This window comes from Theobroma umbraticum, unplaced genomic scaffold, assembly GCF_002168275.2.
Source record: "Theobroma umbraticum cultivar Fairchild unplaced genomic scaffold, ASM216827v3 scaffold_50.0, whole genome shotgun sequence".
Taxonomy (NCBI): domain Eukaryota; kingdom Viridiplantae; phylum Streptophyta; class Magnoliopsida; order Malvales; family Malvaceae; genus Theobroma; species Theobroma umbraticum.
The window spans coordinates 864,839-873,191 of record NW_018397261.1 but is presented as its reverse complement, the minus strand read 5'-3'; the positions used below and the strand labels follow the sequence as shown (position 1 = coordinate 873,191).

The following is an 8,353-nucleotide window of genomic DNA, read 5'->3' as shown; positions in this document are numbered from 1 at the left end:
ATACTGGGTTGGACCAGCTTCTTGGGTGGACACATAAACACTTGTTCTGGTTAAGCATACCTGCCCAAGCAAAAAGAAAAGGTGATTCTGAAATCTGAAAGTTCCATCCTTTTATTGTTTCGTTGGAAATGTAACTTTTGAATTGTTGTGACAGGATTTTTATGTACTTTGGGTAAGATGATGCAAATATGGTTGCGTAAAATTTGATAGTTATAAAGATTTTCAATCCTAAGTATCTTGAAATTAACTTTAAAGAGTATACGAACAAAGTGTTGGTCTCATAACATGTGTCCAAATATTTGGCATTTGGAAGTCTATTATTACTCTGGGTTTTGAAGAAAGAGATTTGGGGTCCAAATGGCCTAGTCCAATAGATTTTTCATAAATACACAGAAAAAGGTGTTTGCGGGGCGGGGTGGGGGTGATCAAAAAGTTCAAGGCAGCAGCAGCAACTATTTGAGTGAGAAATGGCGCAGAAATAGGGTCTTGTTGAGAAGTGTTGCCTCTGTTTCTATTAGAAATTTTTTAGGATTTTAACGCCAAGTGTACGTAGTGGATCTTCTCCAATCATCATTACGAACCACAACTTTAATGTTAAGTTTCTGATAAGGGCTCAAAAGTCACCACTGAGATAAGGGAACCTAATCCCACATTGATGTTTTATGACGACACGTATTTGTTTATATAAGCATAAGGAGCATCTCAAAACACCGAGCTGTGTAGCGCCAGCTTATAACCAAAGTGGGGGTGGTATGGTGATGGGACAGTGGCTCTGCCCACCGTGTCGGATCCTTTGTGGTCAAATATCCGGGTTGTCCATTCCAAGCGAGGAGTTGAACCATGGGACTTGAACGAAGGCTCTAAGTCTCATGGATCTTAGAGTGGAGGGCACAGCGTGAGGCTGGTTTCACAGAGCAGCGAAAACTTCCCACTCTTCGCAGTGGAAGGACAACAGACCGGTGCCGCTTAGAATCCAATATGGCTCTGGGGGTGGATCCTAACTGGACCAACATCCTTTTTCTTGATAATTTTTAACTCTGTTTTACTCAAAAATTTATCTCTTGCTTTTGCAATTCACATGCCTCGACAACCTGTGACTGGATGGGATCTATCACATTTTATGGCCTGTATTTGGCCATTTGTTCTGAATCAAATATCAATGAAAGATGGTCAATCACTTGAGGGCAATATGAGGCCACCAAAGAACTTGGTACATTTTGCAGAACTATATAATGATTCTTCACCCCACACGCTTTGGTTGTCTTTGTATGATCTCTCTTATCAAGTTATATCATTGTAATCTTTGGTCGGGTTCATTTGCTTGCATAATAGCTTTATTATTGTCACAATGCAAGACTATTGGTTCAACAATGTTAGGAAATATCTTTATATATAAAAAAAAAACAATGCTAGGAAACTGACTAAGTGTAGAGATGAACTTCCTAATCTAAACTTCCTCTTGCGTTGCTTGAGATGTAGTGATGTATTCCACCTCAGTTGTAGAATCATCTGTCATTTCTTGCTTGGAACTTTTCCAACTAACCACTCCCCCATTTAGAGTGAATACATATCCAGCCTAGATTAGTCATCATCCTTGTCGAATTGAAAGCTTGTATCACTAAAACCCATAACTTAGAGTTTGACTTTTCCATAGACCAAGAAGATATCCTTAGTTCTTTTGAATTACATAAAAATATTTTTCATTGCTAACTACTAACACTTACTAGGATTAGACTAGTATCTGCTCGTAACAATTAGAGTTTATTATATATTTGGTCTAGTGCATAGCATTGCATCCATGATAGATCCAATTGCCAAGACATATGGTCTATTACACGTGTCGGTCTCTTCTTGTGTCTTTGGACACATTTACATGGAGAGATTTATGTCATGTGATATAGATAAGCATCCTTTCTTGGATTCTTTCATCCTAAACTTTTTTAGCACCATGTCTATGTACATGGATCAGGAGAGTCCTATCAACCTTGCGTTGGGAAAAAGGCATGCAATCATATTATAAGACGCAATGAAAATTGAAAATTTAGGCAAAATCATTGCTTGTTTTCTAGCATAGAAAACCCCTAATTAGAGGATAAAGTTCATTATATCTAATGCCCTTGGAGTTGAAATCACAATGATTTAGCACAATTTCAATTGTCTTCACCAAGGTAGGTTGTAGTAAACCATAAACTATCCAAGTGTTAGCCTCTAATGGTAATCCATACAAATGACAATTTATTTTTTTGAGAAGTATGCAATTTTATTGCTGAATACTAAGATTAAAAATAATCTTAGACTTTATGATTGCAATGATAAGAAAAATAAATAGCAAATAGCTAAATAAAACGATAAAAATAAACCCCTAGGCATGTTATCTTCCGATATAGGGATGTCTGAAGCCTAGCGAAATCACACTGTCCGAATCTAGATGTAGATATTAGTCCAAATTCAGACATAACAAACACAGTTGCCTTTAATTTTTTAATGTCGGAACAAAATGCATGTCTGAAAGTTGCTTTTAAATGATGCAGCATCAAATACAAATATGCTTTATCCTTGTGCACGTCCTCTAACCATAAATCACTAGAGTCCAACCTTACCCACAATTCATTTAAAGCCAGACTCCCCCTTAATCAGATAACAATCTCTACTAAATCAAACACTGGACTCCATAATTTAAAAGAGTCCCTCTCCCTGGCCAACACCATCTTTAGCAAGTTTATCCGTTTCCTCATTCCCTTTTCTTCTTAATATGGTTGATTTTCTAACACTAGACTAACGTTTGCAAATTTGAAATCTAAATTAAACATTGCCTACACTGCCATGGAGCTGTCTCATAATTTTTAATCCATGAAACAACATTTGTAGAATCACTTTCTATCCAGAGTTTTAACACTGAATTTCTCATGTAACTAACAAAGAGATGAAAAGCCTCATTGATAGCTTGTAACTCGGCAAATTAGAGTCACAATCACTGATTGAATGTGAAAATTTCATTAGCATAATCCCGTTATTATCTTGCAGTACTTCACTAATACTAGCTGGTCTTGAGTTACATGAATAAATTTAACCCAACCTTTCGGAGGGGCTATCCATTGAATTTCTATGTGCCTTGGATTAGTTTTGTGTGACATCACTGGTTTATGAGGTGTTCGAACCATATCATCAATCCTTTCAGCTATGTTTGGTCATTTTGCTTTAGATCAAGTGGCCACTCATATTTTAATGAGATCATAGACTTGCATATTATCCCATGATTTCCCATTAAACAAGATCTCATTATGGAAAAGTCAAATTGCCCAAACAATAGTATAAAAAGACAATAACCATACCTCACGATTATCCCTAGATGTACATAACATCTCCATGCCAAAAAGAAATGACTTGAACTTTTATGTGTAAGCCATTGAATCTCCCATTCTCGACACCATAGACTCTATATTTTCCATGCTATTTCGCACATGAAAAATAGATGAGATATAGTTTTAGGTTTAGCTTTACAAAGAACACAATGCACTTGGTTGTCACCAATTAATTTTCGCCTATCCATTTCAAATTTGACCGTCACTATTTGCCACATTAATTGCAAAACGAACACCTCAACTCTATATAGAGCATAACCTATCTAGATTTTCTTCCATAGTTATAATATTGGTTACAAGCAAGATGGCAAAAGGATTTAGATGTGAACGTACCACTTGGCGTAGGCTTCTTGATAATATTGTCTTTAAAATTATTTTCAGGTGTAAATTCTATGATAATACTCCATATCCTTGTTCATTGATGAAACTCCCATCCAAAAAGCTGTCTTCGAAGTTCAATCTGCCATTGCCATCCATCATTAGTCCAACTTCCATAATCACAAGCTTCCCAATCCTTATGTATCTCCAATGCATATATCCTTGGAAATTCATTTTTCAAAGTCTCATTTTCTGCCCATGGATCATGTTAGAATAAAATGAATTTCCCATCACCTACCACAAATCCCAAATTAACTGTTACTTGCAAGAAAAATTTATCAATAGGCATTAGAGGAGAAATGACATTTTGCCATGCGTTAGAGCATTTACGAGTAACAATAGGGTTGGGTAGGGCATACGAATAGCAGTTGACCAAATGAGGTTGCATTGTTAACAAATAAAAACAAAAATTAGTAAGGTCTTTAAAATAAATATTAAAAATTTTTAATGATTGATTAAACAAAAAAAATAAAAATTCATTTTTTCTCTCCAAAACGTGAAAAGAAATTGTATTGACAAGATCGCGTCAGTTGAGGACAAGAAAGGGAAAGAACAAGGAACTATCTCGTTTAGAGGCGGGGATTAAGAAGGAACTGTCGACGAATGTGATGTTGTGGAGGCAAGGTCGTGGTGGAGGTAATAATTTGACAGACGCAAAGGTATTGATGGGATTAGATGGATTTGAGAGGAGAGTCAAGGATTTGTAGATGGACAAACTAGAGCTATTTGGTGAATTTCGGAAGGAAAAATTTGAAAATTGAAAGGAATCGAAAAGTTTGGTTTGTGTGGAGTGTGAGAATGCTAAGGTTGTTGGAAGAGATTTTGGGTATCATTGGTGTGTTTACTTGCGTTGTTAATTTTCTGTTCTTGTCAGACATTGGTTCGGTTTCCTGACCTGGAAAAGGTTTCAGTTAATTATACATATATATATATATATATATATATATATATATATTGGTGAAAAAGTGAAGAAATAAAAGTATTAGTTTACAAGAAAAGAAACTTTAAAAGAAAGAGAGTGTTGAAACTTTAAAAGAAAGAGAGTCTATGTGAGGAATTTGGTAAGGGAATTTTCTTTTGAAAGAATAGGAATCTAAATCAAAACGCAGCACCACCATCGTATAGAGGCTTTCACAATTGTCTGCATTAGTTGATGCCACTGCTATTGCAAAGCTTTATAACAAGTCGTCTTGTACCAAGTTGGGTATGTTGGAAAGCTGTTTACTTTTAATTGTTTATTATAATTGTACTTGTCATTTGAGGTTTTATGTCACGTTTATTTTAAAAGAATTTCCTTAGTTTCTAAATATCTACTTCATCATGCCATTTTGTGGCTACTAACAGAACAAAGATGTTCTTTGCTTGATGGTGAAATAATGACTTTCATTTTCATCTATCTATTATGGTTTATTCTTATTGCTACTGGTTTTATCATGACCCAATCTTGGGCCATGACTAGTGCAAAAGTCTAAGTGGGCAAGTCCAGTAGGCCCAAACAAGCTTTAACGCATTAACGGTAAGATCCTACCATGTGTGATATATTCTCAAACATACAATCCTCCACACAATTTACATGTTCAAACAATGCTCACTTTGTGAGAATATCACTATATTCATTTCATTCAAGTCATCGTTTACACATTCATAATTCTATTGCACGTTTTTGTGCTCAACCTTAGTCGTGGTGTCTTAACCACTCACATCACACATATCGTCTACACCCATCTAGTGCTTATTAATAACATCGATCATGTATATAAACATGTGCACAAAGTATAAGTAGTGTCATCCCATAGCTACACATCATTTGTATCTCTGCATAATAAATGACATAACAAAATAAATGGACTGGACGCAACAACAGAATGTGACTTAACACACGGGTGGCTCCAAGAATGGTTGCTAATCTTACCTACCAAAAGTATAGTTGACGGACCTCTCTTACAGTGATTATTCTTTCTTGTCACATTTCATTTTCTGGAAGGATCGTGACCGGTGCATAAACCTATGTGGGTATAGCCCACTAGTTCAGGCAAACCTAAATCAATAATGCATGAGCTAGTCATCCATCGCATTCACATACCTTTTCATTCATAATAAGGATTTGCAAATAATCCATCAAGTCCACCACATTACGAAACTTCTCAACATAAAGTGTGGTTTCTATCACATTTCATTTAAATATTCACAATGTTATGACATTTGTGGTTTGGCATGCATCTCATGCCTATATTGCTATGGTTTATCCACCATAATCTTGACGTTTAACATGCACCCATATTTGGTGATTAGCACAATATGTGGAAGTGTAAACAAGTATGAGTATATCAATATTTATTTACAAAACCAAATTCATTATGGACATAGTAGTTTAAAGACTCGACTCGACACATTGCGGAGTGTAACGGCAGTAGAAGGTTGGAAGGAAGGCTTTACCACACCTGCCATGAATGAGTTGGGCTATTACTCCACAAATCACCTAGCCAAGAAAGTTATCTATTTATAAAAAAAAATAAGGGAAAATAACAAATTTGTCACAAAGACTCTATGAGTGAATTCGAGGAAGGGGACAAGCCAAAGGGAAGAGTTTTTGCAATAAACCATACTTTACAAAAACACATGATAATCATATAAATCATTCCAATGACATTAATCTCATTTCAACATTTCCATAAATGCATTGAAACTCAAATTGCATAATGAGGCAACAACAAATAAAGCTCAACTTACAAAACATTTACAAAGAGAGATAAAAAAGGAGTTCTCAGACTCATGTGTTCAACACTATTCATTCATATCATGAATGTATCATCCAATAATGATTCACATCATCATTCCCACATATGCACAATAATCATCAAGTCACCAATCATAGGCTTTACAATATCCATTATACGATTAAGATATCAAAACATAATATTAACAACATAAGGGGAGAATGAGTACTTTCGTCGTATTCACCCCTATGGTAATCTTACTCACACACTAGGTTAAAGAGGGGAAAAATGGTACGTTTGCCCAATTTAGATAATGTATAGATAATTTTTCTCCTGTATCTAAAAATCAAGTTGAAAACTAGTTTATTTGAACTCCAATTCATGCCATACTCTATAAATAACCTTAGAACATCAAAACTTGAATTATACAAGTTAAAAACTTAGTTTAAATGTTCAAAACATAAAGCATGCCGGCTCAACTAAGGATTTTATTTAACCTATACTCTTACTGAAGGTGGGATTTCACTGCTGAACAACAACAAATGAAGTGTGAGTATACGACTTAGTGAACAAGCATGTGGAAGGGGACAAGTTAAGAAGGAAGAGTGTTTTACATAAACAAAATTTCCTCAAGCATGTTCCTTTAAGAGATAAATCAAGAATTTCATTAACTCATGTAAAAATGGTGTTTTAGAAGCTCAAGTTATTGAGCTTAAATGTACATAAAGTCTCCCAAAGATTGGGATCCAAGGGGCTAAGTGAAAGTGCCTAAAAATCCTTGTTAAAGGATGTATTTTTTGAAAATATAATGTAGGGATAGACTCTTTCGGGAATAAACCCTTTTTCTGTGAAGGGTCTATCCCTTATGTCCAAAAAGCTTCCCAATGGCTTTTGGCTCTAGGGATCAATCATTTTTCCTTTGAGGGTCAATCCCTTATGTCCAAAAGGCTTTTAAACAATCCTTGGTTCACCAAGATTGACTTTTTTTTCTTTAAGGGATGATCCCTCATTCCCATACTCCTAAGTTTGGGTTTTCAAACTTTAAAATACACACTTCCATGGTGTCCTAACATTATTATATACACATTCAGTAATCATGAATATATTTTCACAAACAAACAAGTTCATGGCAACATCTCATGTGAATATTCAGTCACAAGATTGCTATTCAAGCATTTAAACAAGGCTTTACCAACAACCTTTCCAAGTATGCATTCCCACATTACCAACCTTACATGGAATTTAATCTTGCTTGACCTTAATGATTGAAGTCTATAACTTTACTTATGTGATAGAATTTATTATAGTGCTTAATTTCATAACTCAAGTCAAGTTTGATAATGACATATATTGTGTCTTGAAATAGTTGAAATTTATTTTGAATATGCATTTGAATGTTATGTCCTCCATTAAGCCTCAATGTTTACATGATTTAAAGATTTTGTGTGCATCCAACTTTAGCTTATAAATTACCATAAATAACTAGACATATCATATGAAATATTACCTATAGCTTTAGTTAGCAAAGAATGTCGAATGTTCTTTGATTTAATTTTTTTCTTGAATCTTGACAATTGGTATCCATTGATGATTGAATGTTCACTTTGAATATATTCATGAGTTGAGTGCTTTATTTTTCAGTATTCCATAACAATTGATATCACTCATGAATCATGAATTATTGCGAAATAACATGTACCTTGAATTTCAATGCTTGCAAATTTTTGAGTGGTATATGTCTATATAATTTTTTTAAAAAAATTATTATATCCATGCTTGTGTTTCATTAAACAAATTAGATTCATGCTTAATGAAGATAGATATATTGTTTCTTATAATCATGCTTGTGCTTACTTGATCATAGTATTCTTTTACATGATAGCAATAAGTGCAAAA

General features: G+C 34.6%; 1 non-coding gene across 1 annotated transcript; it reads left to right on the top strand.

The window, feature by feature from the left end:
* The first annotated feature begins 709 nt into the window (after positions 1-709).
* LOC149527071 (signal recognition particle RNA) lies at positions 710-1,017 on the top strand. Its single transcript, XR_016351372.1, has one exon.
* Positions 1,018-8,353: the final 7,336 nt, after the last annotated feature.